The sequence below is a fragment of the Sus scrofa genome, chromosome 1, assembly GCF_054392235.1.
Source record: "Sus scrofa isolate SSC_HxYL_T2T_F1_AM1 chromosome 1, Sscrofa_HxYL_maternal_Yorkshire_Landrace_v2.0, whole genome shotgun sequence".
Taxonomy (NCBI): Eukaryota; Metazoa; Chordata; class Mammalia; order Artiodactyla; family Suidae; genus Sus; species Sus scrofa.
Genome location: NC_139383.1, coordinates 176,637,959 through 176,660,128, shown reverse-complemented (window position 1 = coordinate 176,660,128; position 22,170 = coordinate 176,637,959). Strand labels below are relative to the sequence as shown.

The following is a 22,170-nucleotide window of genomic DNA, read 5'->3' as shown; positions in this document are numbered from 1 at the left end:
GCTCCATTACTCCCAGGCCCCCCACACTCCCTCAGTCTAATGGGGGGCATGATGGCATTTTCGGTCACCAGATGCCAGTGTCAATTCAGACCCTATCACCAGCAATTCTCCCAAGTCCTGCTATTCCTCCCTTCCTCACGCTCAGTCACACAAGTAAATGGTCATGGATTCTCTTGGAAAAGGACTAGGGGGGATACCACTGAATACCTGTGCCATGATGTTGCATGTCCTTTAATCAATGGCTCAGGCCCAGGATCAGGTTAAGGAATCATGACATTGTACTGGGGGCAGCTGCCTTCAACCCCCTGATCATCCATCCTTGATTTCTTTTTTTTTTTGTTTTTTTGTTTTTTGTTTTTTTTGTTGTTGTTGTTGTTGCTATTTCTTGGGCTGCTCCCGCGGCATATGGAGATTCCCAGGCTAGGGGTCTAATCGAAGCTGTAGCCACTGGCCTACACCAGAGCCACAGCACCTCGGGATCCGAGCCGCGTCTGCAACCTACACCACAGCTCACGGCAACACCGGATCCTTAACCCACTGAGCAAGGGCAGGGACCGAACCCGCAACCTCATGGTTCCTAGTCGGATTCGTTAACCACTGTGCCACGACGGGAACTCCTGATTTCTTTTGATTGTCTAAATTAAGCAACACAACTGTTGGCCACGCACTATTTTGCCTCCGGGAACACTGTGTTCTATTAACCATCTCCACAGCCTCTGCCAGTCAGGCCATCCCGACTGCCACTTGGATTTTCTGCTCTCTGCATAATTGTGCCTACCTGGGTTCTAGGTTAAGCACTGCCACCCGACCTCTGTTAAACTTGGATTCTGTAATCTCCATGGGTATCTGAGAGCCCACTTCTGTAATGGCATCTCCTGTGCCCCTCCCTCACCAGCTCCTCCCACCCCTTTCAACAAAGGGTATTCTCCAGGGCCTCCCAGAGGAGTGGCTGGTAGGTTTTCTGGCCTCATGTACTGCAAACATTCTGGCATGTCCACTCCTCTGAGCCTTTTTTTTTTTTTTAATCTCATAGCCCAAAGTTTTAATATTTATTTATTTGCTTGTTTGTTTATTGCCTTTTTTTTTAGGGCCAAACATGCGGCATGTGGAAGTTCCCAGATTAGGGGTCAATTCAGAGATACAGCTGCCAGGCTATGCCACAGCCACAGCAACACCAGATCGGAGCCTCGTCTGTGACCTACACCACAGCTCACAGCCACACCGGAGCCTTAACCTACTGAGTGGGGCCAGGGATCAAACCCATGTCCTCATGGATACAAGTCGGATTTGTTTCCACTGGGCCAGAATGGGAACTCCCTCCTCTGAGCCTTTTGATCTCTTCCTCCACTGTCTGCCCTAGCAGCTCTGTTACTTCTACTTCACTCGTGTGCACATGCTTTTCCAAAGCTTCTAAAATGCATCTTTGGAATTCCCATTGTGGCTCAGCTGTAACGAACACAACTAGGGTCTATGAGGACGCATGTTGGATCCATGGCCTCAATCAGTGGGTCGGGAATCCATTGTTGCATGAGCTGTGGTCACAGATGCAGCTCAGATCCTACATTGCTGTGGCTACAGCATAGGCTGGCAGCTAAAGCTACAATTTGACTCTTAGCCTGGGAAACTCTGTATGCCACAGGTGCAGCCCTAAATTAAAAAAAAAAAAAAAATGCATCTTTAAAGTGTGTTAGTGTGTTAGCACCACATTCTGGGTTCCTGGCCAGATGCTAAATCCCTATCACAGGAGAGTGCTTCTGCATCAACACTTGCTCTCAGCCAAATTCGCCCTCCTTCCCTCTTGATCTGACCCCTCAGAATTCAGTTCTGCACACACTTCATGCCCCTATGTATGAGCCAGATCCTGTAGCTCCTTTAGGGTATAATCCTCTCCTCCCCTAGCAGGCCCAGCACAGCTGGGATTTGGCTCTTGTTGTCCATCAAGACAGGAGGTGGAGGGAGGCTCTGAGGGAGAAGAGCTTTAACTTAGAGGGCACCTGTCTCATTGGAAACCATGTGCAATCTTCCTAGAAGGGGAACCATTATTTGCCAACAAAAAGTGAGTCACATCTGCATGCCCAGTGGGTTCAAAAGAATTTGAGAGGTCAAGGTTCACAACTGCCTTTACTCATATATAGCCAACCCAGGTCTCCGGTTCCCACCCCTTTCGTAATAGCGCTCTGACCTTGACACACAAGGCCTGTCAGAACTAGGAATTTCACCTCAGAAGCTCTACCTGCCTTGCCATTGAGTCTTTTTTTTTTTTTTTTTTTTTTTGTCTTTTTAGGGCCACACCTGCAGCTTATGGAGGTCCCAGGCCAGGGGTCCAATTGGAGCTGAAGTCGCCAGCCTACACCAGAGCCACAGCCACGCAGGATCTGAGCCATGGCTGCAACCTACACCACAGCTCACAGCAACGCCAGATCCTTAACCTGCTGAGCAAAGTCAGGGATTGAACCCACAATCTCATGGTTCCTAGTCAGATTCCTTTCCACTGTGCTATGAAGGGAATTCCTTGCCATTAAGTCTTAATCCTGGTCCTCCCTCTGAAGGTGGGATTTCTTCAAATGTTGCCCAGGAGTTCCTCTGACTTTTGCCTTTGCCTGGGTGATTTTTCTCTCAAAGACTGTCATTACCCCTTGTTAGCAAATCAATGGGCTCAGCAAAGTCATTCATTTCCACAGTCCTAAATCTCACTACTTCCCTCAATTGCCAAAGACATTGCACCAGCTAGTGTGACCCCTTACACCCATATCCCAACCCAATTCACCAGCAGTGAGTTTTTGGTTGTTGTTTTTTTCTTTTATTTTCTTTTCTTTAAGGCTGCACCTGCGACATATGGAAGTTCCCCAGCAAGGGGTCAAATGAGGGCAGCAGCTGTAGCCTACGCCACAGTCATGGCAAAACATGATCTGAGCTGCATGGGCAAACTATGCTGCAGCTTGTAGCAATTCCAGATCGGTAACCCACTGAGGCCAGGGATCAAAATTGCAACTTCACAGAGACAACGTAGGGTCCTTAACCTACTGAGCCACAATGGGAACTCCACCAGCAATGAATTCTGTTTTGCTTTTTTTTTCTTTTTAGGGTCGCACTTGTGGAATATGGAAGTTCTCAGACTAGGCATTGAATTGGAGTTGCAACTGCTGGCCTACACAACAGCCATAGCAATGTGGGATCTAAGACATGTCTTCGACCTACACTAGAGCTCACAGCAATGCCGGATCCTTAACCTACTGAGCGAGGCCAGGGATCAACCGCATCCTCATGGATGCTAGTGGTTTCATTTCCACTGAGCCACAATGGGAACTCCCAGAAGTGAGTTTTAACAATCATGAAACTATGGCATGCCAGGGACTAACGTTACTCTATACCTGCAATGGGGCTCTTCACTGAAGGCTGGCTGGCAAATGATTCTCCTTCAAATTCCCATTTCTGCTTCCTAGGACCACTTCTGGCCCAAACTGTCTTGGTTTGGGTTCCCTGAAAGCAGACTCTGAGACAGAATTGTCTACAGAAGACTTATCAAGCAGTGCTCTTGGGAGGTACATTGAGAGGACAGGACTGGAAAGAGGGAGAAGCTGATCCCAATGTCGTTGCAACCGAGGCCTCAGCTGATCCTGCAGGAAGCTCTGAGCTGGGATGGGACGGCCCTTCAGAGGGTTGCAGAATGAGGCAAAGAGGCTAAGGCGTGCCATCCCTATATCAACCAGTCCCTGGCTGCACACTGCCCTGGGGACCGGGCCTCTTCTTTGTGGAGGCAATGACTTGTAGTCAGAACAAGACCCTGTGAGGGAAGGAGCACTGAGACATCAGTATCCAATATCCCCAGATGCTGGGAAGGGGTTTATGGACCTAAAGGAATGCCAAGGAGGAACCCTGCTACATCCTAGAGTTCCATCTCAGCAAGTTCTTGTGAGAACCGAAAGGGAGAAAATGTGATAAGAGCTTAGCAATCTTCAGGCATGTAATGGCTTTTTTTTTTTTTTTTTTTGTCTTTTTGCCTTTTCTAGGGCCGCTCCCACGGCATATGGAGGTTCCCAGGCCAGGGGTCTAATCGGAGCTGTAGCTGCATGTCACAGGTACAGCCAAAAAATTAATTAATTAATTTTTAAAAGGTACCTATTATTACTGTTTTCAATAATAATTATAGGTTATGGTTCCTATAATAATATTCATCTGAACCATGTAAGTTGATATTTAACCACATGTGACTGATAAATACAGAGATTTCACATGGCTCATCCTGTTAAATAATAAGAACAATTAATCTAATACCTGTTCTACCTATTTTGTAGGATTATTTGAAGATCAGTTAGTAAAAATGCTTTGTAAAGGGAAAAGCTCTATTAAAATGTTGACACACTAGAAGTTCCCAACTAGTAACCATGAGCAAGTTCAATTCCTGGCCTCGATCAGTGGGTTAGGGATCCGATGTTGCTGTGAGCTGTGGTGTAGGTTGCAGACATGGCTTGGATCCTGCATTGGTTGCTATGGCTGAGGCATAGGCCGGTGGCTGCAGCTCCAATTGAACCCCTAACCTGGGAACCTCCATATGCCGCAGGCAGGGCCCTAAAAAGCAAAAAAAAAAAAAAAGTTGACACACTAGATTATTAGTATTATCTACTTTCACTACAACATTGAGACTTCCCCAGCCAATGATAATAAACTGTCTTATTTCCTTTAAATACTCAAATTACAATTTACTCTGAACCTTACCGGCTGTGACGGGAACCCAGCCGGTGCAGAGTGTTTCAAGCTATCTTGGAGAGCCCCTCAGTGCCAGGTTACACAGCCTCAGACCTCACCCTTCGTGTTCTTCCCCTCCAGCTTCTTCAGTGGTCCCCACACCCTCTGGGCATGGCCATCCTCTGTCGGTGGCTGCCACCACTGTGCCCACCACTGGCCTCCTCTGAGCCACTCAGCCCCAAGCATGACCACGGCCCTTTCTCAATGCATCATATGTAACAGAAACCGGGTACTGCTTCCAGCAGGAGCTGCCAAAATTTAGGGGACCATGGAAGAAGAGTAAAACAAAGAAATACTCATGACCTTGACTGTGTTTTCTCAGAGCCCACAGATCCCAGCTGGTACCCAGGTGATCTCAGAGGGCCACCTATCTGGTCAGCCCCAATTTCTTCCACATGGCAGGGCCCCACCCAGCACCACCTCCGGGGTTTGCGTGGACCACATCTTTCCCTGTAGAACAGATGCAACTTTCTTAAAACAGAGAGAGAGTGGAACTGCCCTCTCCCAAAGTCCTGCATCCTGAGTTCTCAATTTCTGCCCCAGGGCAGTCTTCCTCCCAGGATGACTGGCAGTAGGAACTTTCCTTTAGTGGAATTTACCCCCCTCCTAAGGCTGTGGCCTTGCTCTTTGCCAACAGCAGGACAACTACAGGAATACATGTGGAAAGCCCAAAATCAGGACAGTCCAGGATATCGTGTATACATTATGTACGTTCAGCCTGGTCGCAGCTGATAGTCCCTTTGCATAGTTTCTTGTCCAGGTGACAAGCATGTTCAGATGTGTTTTTTGCAGCCCTCTGGGTTGGAGTTCCCCAAATCTTCCAAAACATTCATTCAAAGCACCCACAGGTCCATGAAGAAGAAGCAACATTTTCCGGTCCAGTGCATTCTTAAGACAGAACCGGAAAACTTTCTCCACCCTCCACACACCCCAAAGAGCACAGTAGTAGCCGAGTGTCAGCTACACACACCACACATGCAAGACCCCTGCTCTCAGGAGCTTCCTCACCAGTGGGCATACAGACATTAACTTGTCAGCCTATCGGCAGAGCCTGGTTAAAGGGACAAGGGCCCATCCATATGATGGAAAGTTGGGACAGACTGAGCATGCTTTTTATTTTGTGCTGTGAGAGACTTGTGGTACACAGTTTCTGAAACAGCTCCCAGTGATCCCCACCCCCCTAGGATTTACACGCTTGCAGTAATCCCCTCCCTGTGTGTGGGCGCATGCATGCGGTGGTTGGGGTGGGGGTAGGGAGCAACCAGACCTAATGCCTTCTTCCAAAAGGTAGAATGCAGCAAAGGTAATGGATGTCACTTGGAGCTTGTGCTCTAAAAGCTAGGGACTTCCAACTTGCTCTCTTCCTTCGCAGCATGCCTATCTTGATGATGTAAGCTGCCCTGTTGGAGTGGTCATGTGGCCAGGACTTCAGGGGAACTAAGCCAAGGGTTCAGCAACTCCCAAGGAATTGAATCCTACCAACAATCTTACAAGTGAGCTTGGCATCTGATCCCAGTCGACACCTTGATGGCAGCCTGGGAGAGGCCCTGAGCAGAGGACCCAACTGAGCAGTGCCCAGGTTTCCAACCTACAGAAACTGAGATGTAATATTGTCATCACAAGCCACTAAGTCTTGAGGTAATTTTTTAGACAGCAGTAGATAATTAGGATGGAGATAATCTTCAAGATGTTTTGTTTGTTTGTTTGTTTGTCTGTCTTTTCTAGGGCTGCTCCCGCAGCATGTGGAGGTTCCCAGGCTAGGGGTCTAATCGGAGCTATAGCTGCTGGCCTATGCCAGAGCCATAGCAACTCGGGATCCAAACCGCACCTGTGGCCTACACCATAGCTCACGGCAACGCTGGATCCTCAACCCATTGAGTGAGGCCAGGGATCGAACCCACAACCTTATGGTTCCTAGTTGGGTTCATTAAGCCCTAAGCCATGACGGGAATTTCCAAGATGTATTCTTAAGTAGAAAAATCAAGGTGCAGAAAAATGAGTAGCTTATTTGCATTAAAAGGGAGAAATATTTCCATTATGCCTATGTATGGGCGTGGTCCATATATATATATATGTATATATATATATACATATGTATATGTGATATGTGTGTGTGTGTATTTGCTTCTGTATACATTAAATTTGGGTTCCTTCCAGGGAGAAGACCTGCTTGGAAGAGGGAGAATTTTTCACTGCACACATTTTATATCCTGATTTTTGTATCATGGGAAACTGTTGACTATTCAAAATGTGAGCACAGGGAGTTCCCGTCGTGGCGCAGTGGTTAACGAATCCGACTAGGAACCATGAGGTTGCGGGTTCGGTCCCTGCCCTTGCTCAGTGGGTTAATGATCCGGCGTTGCCGTGAGCTGTGGTGTAGGTTGCAGACGCGGCTCGGATCCCGCATTGCTGTGGCTCTGGCGTAGGCCGGTGGCTACAGCTCCGATTCAACTCCTAGCCTGGGAACCTCCATATGCCGCGGGAGCGCCCAAGAAATAGCAACAATAACAACAACAACAACAAAAAGACAAAAGACAAAAAAAAAAAAAAAAAAAAAGTGAGCACAATTTTTTTTAAAAAAAATCAATCAATAAACCACCCAGGAAAAAGAAAATTAAGATGAAGTTTTTGAAAAAGCAATTAATCTAACTTCAAACTGGGGAGCTATTATTGATTTGTGCCTGCCTCTTATTCCCGACCTCTAAGTGCTATCAACTCTCCTTTCAAAATATCTCAAATCTGTCTTATTTCTCTCTCTCCATCTTCACTCCTCCTACACAGGACTAGGCCACAGGCATCTGTTGTCTGGACTATTGTGATAGCTTCCTAACCGTTCTCCCTGCTTCCCCCACACCTCCTTGCCTGATTGTTTTCTACCCAACCACCAGAGGGATCTTTAAAAATTAAAAATTAAAGAGTGCCCTGTGTCACAACGGGTTAAGGATCCTGCATTGTCACTGCAGTGGCTTGGGCCCCTGCCATGGTGCGGGTTTGACTTCTTCCCAAGGAACTTCCACATGCTGCAGGTGTGGCCAAAGAATATAAAATATAAATATTAGATCGCATTGCTCCCCTTCTTCAAACTGAAGTTTTAAGGCCAAACTCACTTTCTCTCTTTTTTGTGGGGGTGGGGGACATATCGGCAGCATATGGAGGTTCCCAGGCTAGGGGTCTAATCAGAGCCGCAGTTCCAGCCACAGCCACAGCAACATGGGATCCGAGCCGTGTCTGCAACCTACACCACAGCTCATAGCAACACCAGATCCTTAGCCCACTGAGTGGGGCCAGAGATCAAACCTGCAACCTCATCGATACTAGTTGGGTTATTACCTTCACTTTCTCTTTTAAAGTGAATTTAAAGTGACAGCTTCCAGGAGTTCCCATTGTGGCTCAGTGAGGTAAGAACTGGCTAGTATCCATGAGGATGCCAGTTACATCCCTGGCCTTGCTCAGTGGGTTAAAGGATCCGGTGTTGCCACAAACTGTGGTGTAGATCACAGATGTGGTTCGGATCTGGCGTTGCTGTGGTTGTGACGTAGGCTGGCAGCTATGGCTCTGATTTGACCCCTAGCCTGGGAATGTGCATATGCTGCCGGGTGTGACCCTAAAAAGATAAAAAAAAAAAAAAAAAGTGACAGCTTCTAATTATGGAAATACTCATGAAAAAAACAAAGGGATAAGAGAATAATGTACTAGGTGCTTATATAAAAGGGACTTCACATATATTATGCAATTTACTCTTCAAAACAGCTGTATGGTGTGGCATAATCACTGTCCCCATTTTACAGATGAAGAGAGTTGAGATCAAGGAGGCTGCAACATGTGTCCATGGGAATTGACTAATCAGCATCCTCTTCTCTTGGGAACAATCTCCTCTTAGCTCTCTCCACCTGCTCCATCCACCTGATGGCAGTAGGAGCTGCCATCATCTGCCACCATCTGCAATTATCCTGTCTTCTGGCCACAGATGAATAGTTTAAGGGCAGGCATCTGACCTGGTGTGAGCAGCAGAGGACTCTGTCTTGCAGGGACCCCTTCCCCAGCTGCTAACAGCAGGAGACCCAGGAAGCCAGATCAGAGAGGGTCCTTTGACAACCATCACTCTCAGCTGAGAAGATGCTGAATGGTGGTGGTCAAAATCCCCTGCACTTGGACCAGAAAACCTGGCAGTTACCCTCCCTTCTGCCCTAGAATTGAGTTTGTCACTTTCTCTGTACCTTGGTATCATGTCAGTAAAATAATAGGGAAGGGACCAGTGGGATGGTTCGCATTGGATGAAATGATCTCCAAGGACCCCAACTCTCCTGTGTGACCTTGAGAACTGTGTTTCCCCACTCTGGGCCCCAGTTTCCTACTCCAAAATGAGAGTTGGAGATGGCAGTGGGGGAGGTGGGGAATGGATGAGATAATCTCTAGGACTCTCCAGTTCAAAAAAAAAAAAAAAAAAAAAAGAATCACAGGGCCATCACATCAGAGATAAGTGGCTGCCTTCCTTCTCAATCAAAGAAACATCTATTCCCCCAACTTTTGGCTGAGCCCCTCCAGGCCTCTTTAACAAGAGGATGGTGGACCTTCTAATCTGGGACTCCTGACTCGGAAAGGGCCCATCTCACTCATAATAAATGAACCACAGAGACAAAAACCATCTGTGGTGTGGTGGAGACCCTGCCAGAGAGGCCCCTTAGCAGCCTACCTCTTGCCAAGAGCCCATCCCCCCTCCCCAACCTTGTCGGCAGCCCCTCTCCCCCCAGATTTGATTAAATGTTACATTTCCCATCATGCACTTGGGCCTTCTCCTCCGAGGTTACCAGCTGCTCTTAAGAGTTCTTTATACAATTCCACTTGGGCTCCCAGCCACCAAATTCTTCCTGCTCATGCATTACTTAGATTAGCTAAGGATGTTGGCATTTAGAGCCAAACTCCAGTATTTATCTCAGACGCAGCCTCATGACGGCCGTGGCTGTTCTTCAGGGCAGCACTCCTCTGCAGACTGTTCTTTGTAAGGTGTTACACGGGCTCTCGCTGTATCTATAATTCTGCATATTTTTACGATTAGCTGACTAGGAGTCCATACATTCCACCACTGGCCTCTGGCATACCAATCGGTCCAGGAGACAAGGCAGCAGATTCCAACCACTTTTGTTCCCCAGCCCTTCTTCAGATGACCCCACCTCGCCTCTCAGCTGAGATAGAGCAGGTCTAGTGCCCTCCGCTGAGAGACCCTCAAGGTTATATGACATTTAGCAATTTATGAGACTTTCTGATACTCCTCATACTTCTGTGCTTGCTATTTCACAGATGAGGAAACTAGTCTCAGAAAAGGAAATTTCTGCCAGTTATAATGCAAAGCACAAACTATTTCCACCATGCAGCCAAATTTCTTACTTTGAGTGGAGGGCTTTCCCCACTATATCACAACTGCTTCTGTTTATTGAAAGGAAACCAACTTTGAGAAATTGATGCCCTACATAAGATGGTCCTGGAGTTCCCATCATGACTCAGTGGAAACGAATCTGACTAGTATCCATGAGGACACAGTTTCCATCCCTGGCCTTGCTCAGTGGGTTAAGGATCCTATGTGGCTGTGGCTGTGGTGTAGGTCACCAGCTGCAGCTCCAGTTCGACTCCTAGCCTAGGAACCTCCATATACTGTGGGTACAGCCCTAAAAAAAAAAAAAGATGGTCCAGATATTAAGGCAAAGCTCAACTGCCTTAAAGGGATCTGATAAAACCATGGCTTACAGAGCAAAACAGTTTATTTTTCACTCACATAATACTCCATGATGGCTGGCAGCTAGGCTGCACACAGTTTGTCAAGACCCAGGTTCCCTCCAAGTTGTTGCTCTGTCATCTCTGGAGGCTGTTTGCCTGATTGAGGCTGGTTTTCCAGCCACATCTAGGTTGCATCTGGTAGGAAGAGAAAAGAGGAGGAAATATGTCCATGATTTTAAGGCCTGAGCCCCCCACCCCCCCAGATGCTACTCCCACTCCACTGGGGAGAATTTGGCCACATGGCTACTCTTAACCGCAAGGGAAGGAAGGAAATACAATTTAGCTATGTGCCCAGGAAAGAGGGAGATGGATTTGGTGGCAACAAGCAGAATCTCCCACACAAAGCTTTGTAAACCTCCAACTACTCTTGATACTCTCTTAGACACCCTCCCCCTAAAATATCTCTCTCTCTCACACTAGCCTCCTTGTACCTAAAAACCAACTATGTATAGGCCACCTTTGGGTTTTGAAGGTCCTTTGGTCTTCTAGCAATCATTATTTAAATATTTTTCCATTCTTCCAATTACATCCATTCTCTATACTGAGTACTGAGTATCTAATAGTATCATCTTTATCCTCAAAATGTTACCTGAAAACTGGGTTTACCTCCTGGTAAGTGTTGAGCCAAAAGACATAACCAAGCCAAAGATAAGGAAAAGGAAGACTTTATTACTTGCACCTAGGAGGGAGAATACTGGAGAGCTTTCCCAAAGCCCTGTCTCCCCAAACTACAAAATTGGGGAATTTTTAAGCTAAGGGTACATGCATATTTATGAAGGGGCTTGGGAGATGTATGCATATTCGTGAAGGAGCTTGAGCAGAGATGAATTAAGCATAGAATTGGGGCAAAGTTCAACAGAGTCCAAGCCTTGGTTGACTGAGGTCACAAGGGTCAAAAAAGTCAACATCATCATCCCTTAGGTTCTAGTTGATCTGGTGGTTGAACTTGAGGATAACTTTACCCTTGAAAGAGAACTGGGAGTCTCCACAACTGATACATTATCTGTGCTATTGATAGTTCTCTTACCTGATAACAGTCATGTGTTCCTACACTCTTTTGTTCCCTTAAGATCATTAATTACTGAGACCTATTCAAGGACAAGCATTGTAGCCAGACTTAGATCGCAAAATGGCTTAGGCCAAAATCAGGAAACATAATGTAAGAGTCCTCTTACGGAGTTCCCATCATGGCTTAGCCATTAATGAACACAACTAGCAGCCATGAGGATGCAGGTTCGATCCCTGACCTTGCTCAGTGGGTAAGGATCTGGCGTTGCCATGAGCTGTGGTGTAGGTTGCAGACACGGCTCAGATCCCATGTTGCTGTGGCTATGGTGTAGGCAGAAAGCTACAGCTCTGATTTGACCCCTAGCCTGGGAACCTCCATATGCCGCGGGTGTGGCCCTAAAAACCAAAAAAAAAAAAAGAGTTCTCTTACTCTGGGAACCCCCTACCCTATCTGCTTACAAAAAGACCCCATTAAGAAATTGAGTTCTCTAGTGGCCTAGTGATTAAGAAACTGGAATTGTCACTACTGTGGCTCGGGTTTGAACCCTGGCCTGAGAACTTCTCAGAGTGTGAAACCCCCCCCCCTTTTTCAAAAAAAGAAAGTTTCATCTTCCTTTTATAAATGAGGAAATGGAGACTCTGGAAAATTGACTGACCGATCCAAAGTAGAATCAGAGTTTGAACCTGGTTCTGTCTGACTCCAAAGCCCAAACTATTCCTATTACATCACAATAACCCCAGAAAAATGTATTTTCTATGACACTGTAGCTTTTCTTCTTATCCAGAAACACCTTCTGACCATTGGGTACTGGTTCAAAAGCAAGGCCTGAGGGACCACGGGAGACAGGTAACTCAGATTGGGACTTGAACCCACAGAACATGAACCCACCGTCTTATAATTGAAATCACACACCTAAGCTCAGGACTTACTGAAGTTCAGGTTCTTTATGTCTCAGCACAGAAGGAATTCAGCAAGAGGCAAAGTGTTAGGTAATAAGTAATTTATTTATTTATTTATTGTCTTTTTAGGGCTGCAACCGTGGCATATGGAGGTTCCCAGGCTAGGGGTCGAATCAGAGCTGTAGCCACCAGCCTACACCAGAACCACAGCAATGCAGGATCCGAGCCACATCTATGACCTACACCACAGCTCACAGCAACGCTGGATCCTTAACCCACTAAGCTAAGGCCAGGGATCAAACCTGCGTCCTCATGGGTGCTGGTCAAATTGGTTTCTGCTGAGCCATGACAGGAACTCCAATAAGTAAATTTACCGATAGAGATAGATAGAGTGTGGGCCATCCCAGAAGGTGAAAGCTGGAACATATACATTCCATAGACTGAATATGGTCTGTCCCCAAAGGCTTGACAGTGGCCCTGAAATATGGAGTGGTCAGTTTTTATGGGCTGGGTAATTTCATAGGCTAGTGAGAAGATTATTCCAACTATTTGGGGAAGGGGCGGGAATTTCCAGGAATTGTGCCACCACCCATTTTTTGGCCTTGGAACTGTCACGGCACCTGTGGGCATGTCCTTGTGCAGGCTGATGTATTAACAATGATCAGGTAATGAAGCTCCAGGTCTACTGGAAGTTGAACCACCGTCTTGGACCTAGTTGGTTCCAACCAGTTTCGTCCTCAAGAGCTATGTCATTCTTTTAAAGGTTTGCCCTGCTCACTGCCCTCCTGTTTCATTTTGCAGCCTCTTTATAGACCTTTGCATTGCCTCAGGAAGGGTGTGGGGTCCCAGGACAAACTTACTCTGCCTGCATTAGTCACCACAGGTAGAGTCCCCAGCTCCAGACCAAATGGAACTTAAGGATTGTCTAGAATGAGACCCATACAGGGCTCCCCTTTTTTCTTACTGTATACGTCCCACCCTTGGACCCATTTTCTCCTAATTCACCACTTGTGGGCTGCTCCTCAGATCTCAAATTTTTTTCTTTTTATGTTTTTTTTTCTTTTTGGGGCCACACCTGTGGCATATGGAGGTTCCTAGGCTAGGACTCGAATCAGAGCTAGAGCTGCCCGCCTATGGCACAGCCACAGCCAAGCCAGATCTGAGCCACATCTGGGACCTACACCACAGCTCACGGTAACACCGGATCCTTAACCCACTGAGCAAGGATCAAACCTGACACCTCATGGTTCCCAGTCAGATTCGTTTCCACTGCACCACGACAGGAACTCCTCGAAATTTTTTCTTTGAACTCAACTGACATCATTTTCCTGAAAACATTCATCTGTTGTTCCTGGTATTCCCTTTTGATCATCTAAAGTAAATCTAATTTCCCTCCCATATGATAGCTCTTTACATATTTAAAGATATAGCCCTGTCTCCCAGAGGCCTCTCTTCCTTGAGTGAACACCCAAGCTCCTTTACTTTTTCCTGGATAACAGTTCTGAGATTCCTAACACAGAAAGCAGCTGGTCCTCCCTCTGCAGAAGGGATTTCCTTTCACATTTCCCAAGAGTCAACCCACTTCCCATTTTTCCACCTCCCTCATACAGTCAGGAATAGAAATCCAATTCAAATCAAATTACCTTTTCTTTTCTTTTTTTCCTTTTTTTTTAGGGCCACATCTGCAGCATATGGAAGTTCCTAGGCTGGAGGTTGAATCGGAGCCACAGGTGCCAGCCCACGCCACAACCACAACAACACTGGATCTGAGCCTCATCTTTGACCCACACCACAGCTCAGGGCAACACCGGATCCTTAACCCACTGAGTGAGGACAGGGATTGAACCCATGCCCTGATGGATCCTAGTTGGATTTGTTAACCATCAAGCCACAAAGGGAACTCCCCAAGTCAAATTACTTTGACTAATAACAAATAAGTGGGAAGGGGTTGAGAAATTATTGGCTCACAAAGCTGACAATCCCAGGAACTAGATCTTTGCCTTCAGGCATGGCTGGATCCAGGAAATCAGTGTTATTAAGACTTAGTTTCATTTTGTCCATCTCTCTCTCTCTCTCTTTTTTTAAACAGAGCTAACATTTTATTTTATTTATTTGGCCATGCTCACAGCATGTGGAAGTTCCTGGGCCAGGGATCAAAACTGTCCCGCAGCAGTGACAATGCCAGATTCTAGAGATGCTAGGCCACTAGAGAACTCCTCATTTTGTTCATTTCTTCATTCTGTTTTCTCCTGTGCCATTATCATTCTTAAACTTTTTTTTTTTTTCTGTCTTTTCTAGGGCCGCACCAGAGGCATATGGAGCTTCCCAGGCTAGGGGTCGAATTGGAGCTATAGTCGCCGGCCTACACCACAGCCACAGCTACGCCAGATCCAAGCCACATCTGCAACCTACAGCACAGCTCACTGCAACACCAGATCCTTAACCCACTGAGCCAGACCAGGGATCGAACCCTCAACCTCATGGTTCCTAGTCGGATTCGTTAACCACTGCTCCCCGATGGGAACTCCCTCAAACATAAACTTTTAATACAACGGGTTTTCATAACTCAAGGCTAATCTTCTCCCAGTTCTACAGTCTCAGTGGAATGGCTTCGTTTTTCACAGTGATTACAACAAAAGTCCCAGGCTTGGGTCTTACCGGCAGGCCTAGGTTGCTTGTGTTTCCTTAAAGCCAGAGGGTAAGATGGGTCCATCAGAACCACATATATTGAGAAGTTCCTGTCATGGCACAGCGGAAACAAATCTGACTAGGGAAGCATGAGGATGTGGGTTCGATCCCTGGCCTCACTCAGTGGGTTAGGAATCCGGCATTGCCATGAGCTGTGGTGTAGGTCGCAGACGAGGCTCAGATCTGGCATTGCTGTGGCTGTGGTGTAGGCCGGCAGCTGCAACTCTGATTCAGTCCCTAGCCTGGGAACCTCCATATGCCATGGGTGCAACCCCAAAAAGACAAAAAAAAAAAAAAAAAAGAACCACATAGATTAGATTGAGAATTGGAGGGAGATACCCCAAAGGCAAATCTCATTGTTATTATCAAAAAAATGGGAGTAAGTGGTGAACAGAAAAAAAACCATGAAAATAGTTATCTACCCTATCACTCTTAACCTCCCAGCCACATGGGTTTCACTGGCTTATCTCTCTATCCCCCAGAGTGTTCAGCATAGTGGGAGCTAAAAATTGCTTGCTGAATGAACAAGTCATGCTCAGGGAAGAAGTCCAGCTCTATGCAAAAAAAAAGGAAATTGCCACAACTGAAGGCAAATTACTCTACAAATATTTACTGAATGCTTACTTTGTGCCCAGGCACTGCTCTAGATGAACAAGAAAAACAGACAGAGCTCTTGCACCCTTCTCTCTCAGCAGGGACTGGGAGGGGAGGCAATAATGATCATGAGCAAATGAACAAAGAAATAGACAAAATGCATGGAGTTCCCGTTGTGGCACAGTAGAAACAAATCCAACTAGTATCCATGAGGATGTGGGTTCAGTACCTGGCCTTGCTCAGTGGGTGGGGGATCCAGCATTGTCATGAGCTGTGGTGTAGGTCGCAGACATGGCGCAGATCCTGCCATTGCTGTGGCTGTGACACAGGCTGGCAGCTGTAGCTCTGATTTAACCCCTAGCCTGGGAACTTCCATACTCCGAGGGTATGGCCCAAAAAAGCAAAAAAAAAAAAGGCAAGAAATAGATTTATTAGGATAGGACACTTGTGAGAGATGCAAGCAAGCAGGCAAGGAGGCTCTGCCCCGAGGATTAGGTGGGCTATACTTTTATAATCCAAGGAAAAAGTGGAGTGTGGGAAAAGACTCCCTCTTCCTCTTTCTTGGAGTAGTAGCTCCTCCATGGTATCCAGCAAGAGAGTACTTGACCTGGCTGCTGTCAGGACTATTCCTTGAACTGCTTTTCCTGATTGCTACTGGCAGGATCCCAATGAGATGGTGGCCAAGCCTGCGACAAAGTCTGCTATCATGCCTTCAGGGATGACCACATCATCACTGAGGTTCAGGTGCTTCATGCCTCCGTGCAGAAGGAAATCAGCGAGAGACAAAGCGATAGGCAAGAAATAGATTTATTAAGATAGGAAGCGTATGAGAGATGCAAGCGGGCAGGCACAGAAGCTCTGCCAGGCGATATGAAATTCTGACACATGCTACAACATAGATGAACCTTGAAGAAATTATGATAAGTGAAATAAGCCAGACATAAAAGAACAAGCACAGCATGATTCCACTTACATGGGTATCTACAGCAGTCAAATTCAAAGAGATAGAAAGTAGAAGGGTGGTGAGAGAGGGTTGGGGGAGGGGTGAATGAGGAGTTAGTGTTTAATGGGTACAGAGTTTCAGATGGGGAAGACGAAAAAGTTCTGGAGATCAATGGTCGTGATGGTTTGACAACAATGTGAATGTAATTACTGCCACCAAATTGTATGCTTTAAAATGGTAAATTTCACTTTAGGTACATTTTAGCATGCTTTTTAAAAAGGCGGGTGTGAATAAACAAAAGCAGGAAAGGGGGAACAGGAAATGCCATGGCAAAGAAGGGAAATGTTATTTTAGACAAAAGGTCAGGAAAGGTCTTTTTTTTTTTTTTTTTTTTTTTTTTTTTAGGGCCGCACCCATGGCACCGTGGCATATGGAGGTTCCCAGGCTAGGCGTGGAATCGGAGCTGCAGCCACTGGCCTACACCAGAGCCACAGCAATGCCAGATCTGAGCCACATCTGCGAACTACACCACAGCTCACGGCAACACTGGATCCTTAACCCGGTGAGCGAGGCCAGGGATCAAACCCAAGTCCTCATGGATACTAGTTGGGTTCGTTAACAGCTGAGCCATGATGGAAAGTCCAGATATTGTAACATTTCATAATTAAATATGCATCTCCAGAAAATGAAGACATTTCCTACACAATGATGATATCATGATTGTTCCTGACAAAATTAATGATTTTCATACCTGTATTCAAATTTCACCAATTATTCCAAAATGCGTTGGATTGTTTAATGCAGGATCAGACGCTGCATTTTTTTAGTATGTTTTCTAAATATTTTAAATCTAGGACAGTCTCTCACCCCATTCCTCACTCCACCACCACCCCCCTGCCTTTTTTTGGCTGCAGCATGTAGCCAGGGATTAAACCCATGCCACAGCAAGGACAATGGTGGATCCTTAGCCTGCTGAGCCACCAGGAACTCCCACGCTCCCCTTTTTATGATGTTTTGACCATCAAAAAGGTTAGGGCAATGTGCTATGGCATGTCCACATTCTGGTATTGTGACTTACACATTTAAAGGATTGCTCTCTAAAGCAATAGAAAATAGAGTCTAAAGGGACAAGGATGGGAGCAAGAGACCAGTTAGGGGGCACTGCAGTTAAGAGCAAACTTTAGGCCCACAAAGACAAGAGTATAAAGAATGGAAACAATCAGGAGAAAGAGTTACCAATATGTTAAGGGGATGAAAAGCCGATACAGGGATCCAGTCTGTCTTACCAGGGCAGAAGAAGCCACCTCTTAAGAAATTGTACATTGGTGTTCCTGTTGCGGTGCAGGAGAAACGAATCTGACTAGTATCCATGAGGATATGGGTTCGATCCCTGGCCTTGCTCAGTGGGTTGGGAATCCAGTGTTGCAGTGAGCTATGGTGCAGGTTGCAGACCCAGCTCAGATCTGGTGTGGCTGTGGCTGTGGCCAGCATCTCCAATTTGATCCCTAGCCTGGGAATTTCCATGTGCCATGGGTGTGGCCCTAAAAAGCAAAATAAATAGTTAGATAGATAGATCGATCGATATAGATCAATATAGATAGATAGATAGATAGATAGATAGATAGATAGATATAAAAAAGAAACTGTACATTGATGGTACCATGAGACACAAGCTAATTTACCCTGTAGAAACCTGGAAACACTCAGTCACTAGGGTACCAGGTAATGCAGAAGGCTAAAAGTAAGAGGCCTGGTTGATAATAACACTTAAGGATTTTCTCCAAAAAATACTCTCTCTGACCTATTCCCTTTGCTGTAGCCCACCAGCTGACAACTTCTCTACAAATACAGAAAAATTTTCAGTGACTTACTCTTTAATCAGAATAGACAAAGATTTCTGATAAGTTGAAGAAAGCCTCCAACATTAAAGACAGAATAAAACAAACAGAAAGTAAGAACTTAGAGGAGGAGTTCCCATCGTGGCTCAGCAGAAAAGAATCTGACTAGCATCTATGAGGACACAGGTTTGATCCCTGGCCTTGCTCAGTGGGTTAAGGATCCAATGTTGCTATGAGCTGTGGTGTAGATCTGCAGCTCTGATTTGACCCTTAGCCTGGGAACCTCCATATGCCGTAGGTACGGCCCTAAAAAGACAACAACAACAATAATTTAAATAGAAGGATTGGAAGTTATAGTCTAGGAAATTCCAGCAAAAATAAATTTAAAAGATAAAGGCAGAAAACAGAAAAAAAATGAATTAAGGAATGAATCCAAGAGGTCTAAAAGCCAATGAATTGGAGTTTCAGAAAGAAAGAAAAGAGAAAATGGAGGAGAGGAAATTGTGAAAGAAATATCATGAAGAAATTTCTCAGAAATAAAGGACATGAATTTTCAAATTAAAAGGGTCCACAGAATGCCTGGCACAATGTCTAGAAGTTAGGCCTCACCAAGTTACATCATGCTGAAATTACAGAACATTAAGAATAGAGAGAAGAATGTAAAAAGTTCTACAGAAGAAAAAACAGACTGCATAAAGGGAACTGAGTAACGAAAAGGTATCAGACTTCTAACAACCTGTATGCTCCAAAATATTGAGAAAAAAATGATTTCCAGTCTAGAATTCTACACCCTGCAAAACTATCATTTGAGAATGATGGTAGATTAAAGATGTTTTCATTTATACCAAATTTCAAAATTTTACCTCCCATGTACCATTTTCTCAGGAAGTTACGAGAGGATGTGCTCCAGCAAAATGAGACAGTAACTCAGAGAAGAAGACATAAGATCTGGGAAAAAAGAGATCCAACACAGAAATGAGATCAAGTAGATTTCTCCTTTCTTCCCAGGATAAGAACTGAGCCCAAACCCAGAGAGTACCCAGACCACAGTGGGGCAGGGGGCTGGAGGGCTCGAGGAGGGACTTCAGTAAAACAATGGCACTGGAAAAAACAAAACAAAACACTGATACGCTATCTGTTTAACCACAACTAGAAAACTGTCTGAGAGAGAGTATTGAAGGTCAAAGAAACTATGCAATTAAAAAAAGAAAAAAACAAAAACATAAAAAAAAATGAGATAGTTATTAATGCCAAGTGAAAACAAAAGCTGTCTGAGGAAGGAAATGTCACATGATAATACTATTTGACTCAGCTGAGAACAGTATTTACTCAGTCATAATAATGCAAACATTGAATGTTGATTTAACTGATAATTATGCCATAACTCTATCAGGATGACTTGGGAGGATAAATGACTTTGGAGAAGGTACATTCTTATCTGCTCTAATAGAAAATCAATGGGTGCTGCCTAAAATTACAAATTAAGAAAATTAAGAAATAGAAGTTTAAGCAATCAGAACAGGTGTCAACAAACTATAGCCCACATGTCAAGTTCGTTTTTATAAATAGAATAAAATTTTTTGGCCACACCTATGGTATGTTGAAGTTCCCAGAGTGGGGAGCAAACCCACACCACAGTAGTGACCCAAGCTGCTGCAGTAACAATGCTGAAAGCTTAACCCACTGCACCACAAGAGAACTTCAAGTAAATCTGGTTTTGTGTATAAATTTGTATTGGGACATATCTATACTTACTCATTTACCTATATTGCCTACATTGTTTTCTAACTACAAAGAGAGCTGAGTAGTTGCAACAAAGACCATATGGTTCACAAAGCTAAAAGCATTTACTTCAGCCCTTTACAGAAATCCCAGATTTCAAATAATAGAGATAAATACATAAAAAAGTAGCTAGAAGGGTTAAGGGGTTGTTCTGGAATGCTATCTTTTTGTTATAAGACTCCAAATAGTTGGGGTTGACTAGCTGACTAAGTTATGTACATTAGTAATTTTGATGAAAATTTATAAAAAATTGTCTTTAAGGAGTTGTCCTCCCAGAGAGGGAGACACTGGGCTGACACAGGTTTGTGCCTGAGCCTTTTCCTGCTGCCTGGAGCTCTTTGCCAGCTGTCTATCTAAATGAGTTTGCGTGAGTCAGAGCTGCCTGGCCGGAGTTTCACGGGACCTGGACACAGAACCGTAGATATCAGACTTGGGAGGAACCCCTCGGACTCAGCCTCCTGCCTCAAGCCATTATTAATACTGTCAATACCATCAATGAGTGGCAGTGTAATGTGCTCTACTGTGAGACTGCCTCGCTTCCTAAAACACAGGCTGTCCTCGAATTAGCTATGAGATGGGTAAGTCATTTAATTTCTCTGTGTCTCAGTTTTCTCATTGAAAAAAATGGGACTAATAATACTCCCTTAGAGGGTTGTGGTGAACTTAAGTCAATCAACAGATGTAACACATACAAGCCTCAGGAACATTAGCTGTCAGTTTTCCCATTTTCACAAGTGACACAAGTTCAGAGAGGGAGAGTGGCATGCATAATGTCACACAGCAGATCAGAGGCAGAGCTAGGACTAGTGCCTGGGATACTTCTGTCTCAGTTACAACACTCTTTCCTTGCACCACTCCAAGTTGCTAACAAATGCGTAAAGCTTTTCAGGAAAGACATACAAGAAATGAACAACAGTGGTTACCCACGGGCAAGTAGACACAGGATGGGGGAGAGAGTGCAAGAGAGGCTTTATTTTCACATTAAAATTTTCACATCACGAGACTGTATTATTAATACAAAACAAAGAAACAAATAGATTAATTTTTTTTTCCTTTTAGGGCCACATCTGTGGCATATGGAAGTTTCCCGGCTAGGGGTCAAATCAGAACTCTAGCTGCAGGCCTATGCCACAGCCACAGCAACATGGGATCCAAGCCGCACCGGCAACCTACGCTGCACCTTATGATAAGGCTGGATCCTTAACGCACTGAGTGAGGCCAGGGATCAAACCCTTAACCTCACTGGGACTATGTCAGGTTCTTAACCTGCTGAGCCACAAGGGGAACTCCCTAGATGGATTAATTAAATGAGTTTAACAATGTCTTTCTCATGGTGGAGATCAAATAAGATGACAGAAGTAGAAGTCTCTTGTACATGAAAGTGTTAGCCAGATGTACAAGGTAATTACTAGTAATCACAGCGCTTTTCAGTAAAGGCAAACTCTGCTGTGGATTTGTGGAACAAACTGTAGGAAGGAGTATACATTTCAGGACATCCATTGGCCAGGGTCTCCTCTTTGGCGACATGCTAGATTTCTTTGGCCACAGGTGTAGCCATCTTGGAGGGCAATGGAAATTTCCACCTTGGCACCTTGCAAATGAAAGGCTTCTCCCATCTCTGGCTCTCAGACACCCAGCATCCAGGCCCCCAGCTGGACAACTCTTTTGGAAAACATGATGAAGGCTGCAGAAAACTGGGGGTTTTATTGGGAATGACAGTGAGGGCCACAGTTTGTTTTTCAAGGGAGGGAACTAAGTCCCAGAAATAGCTGAGCCCGAGCTGGCAGGCGGCTGGCAAAGAGCAGGAGGCTCCAGGGCAACGCTCCCAGGCCATGTTGACTTTGGACGGGTTGCTTGAGCATTGTAAACAATTGCAGAAATGATTTCCTACCCTGGCAA

General features: G+C 45.3%; 1 protein-coding gene across 4 annotated transcripts in view; it reads right to left on the bottom strand.

Moving 5' to 3' along the window:
• The window catches only part of PIAS1 (protein inhibitor of activated STAT 1), a 325,250-nt gene that overhangs the window by 237,813 nt on the left and 65,267 nt on the right, over positions 1-22,170 (bottom strand). For 2 of the 4 annotated variants that reach the window (XM_084979204.1, XM_084979209.1), the window contains 2 exons: positions 10,517-10,653; positions 5,114-5,196 (listed from right to left, as the gene is read on the bottom strand). The exons of 1 other annotated variant lie outside the window; for it this stretch is intronic. The gene's annotated coding sequence lies outside the window, so the exon portion shown is untranslated. The remainder of the gene's footprint in view (positions 1-5,113; positions 5,197-10,516; positions 10,654-22,170) is intronic. One more of the 4 variants, XM_084979216.1, reaches the window with a different exon arrangement.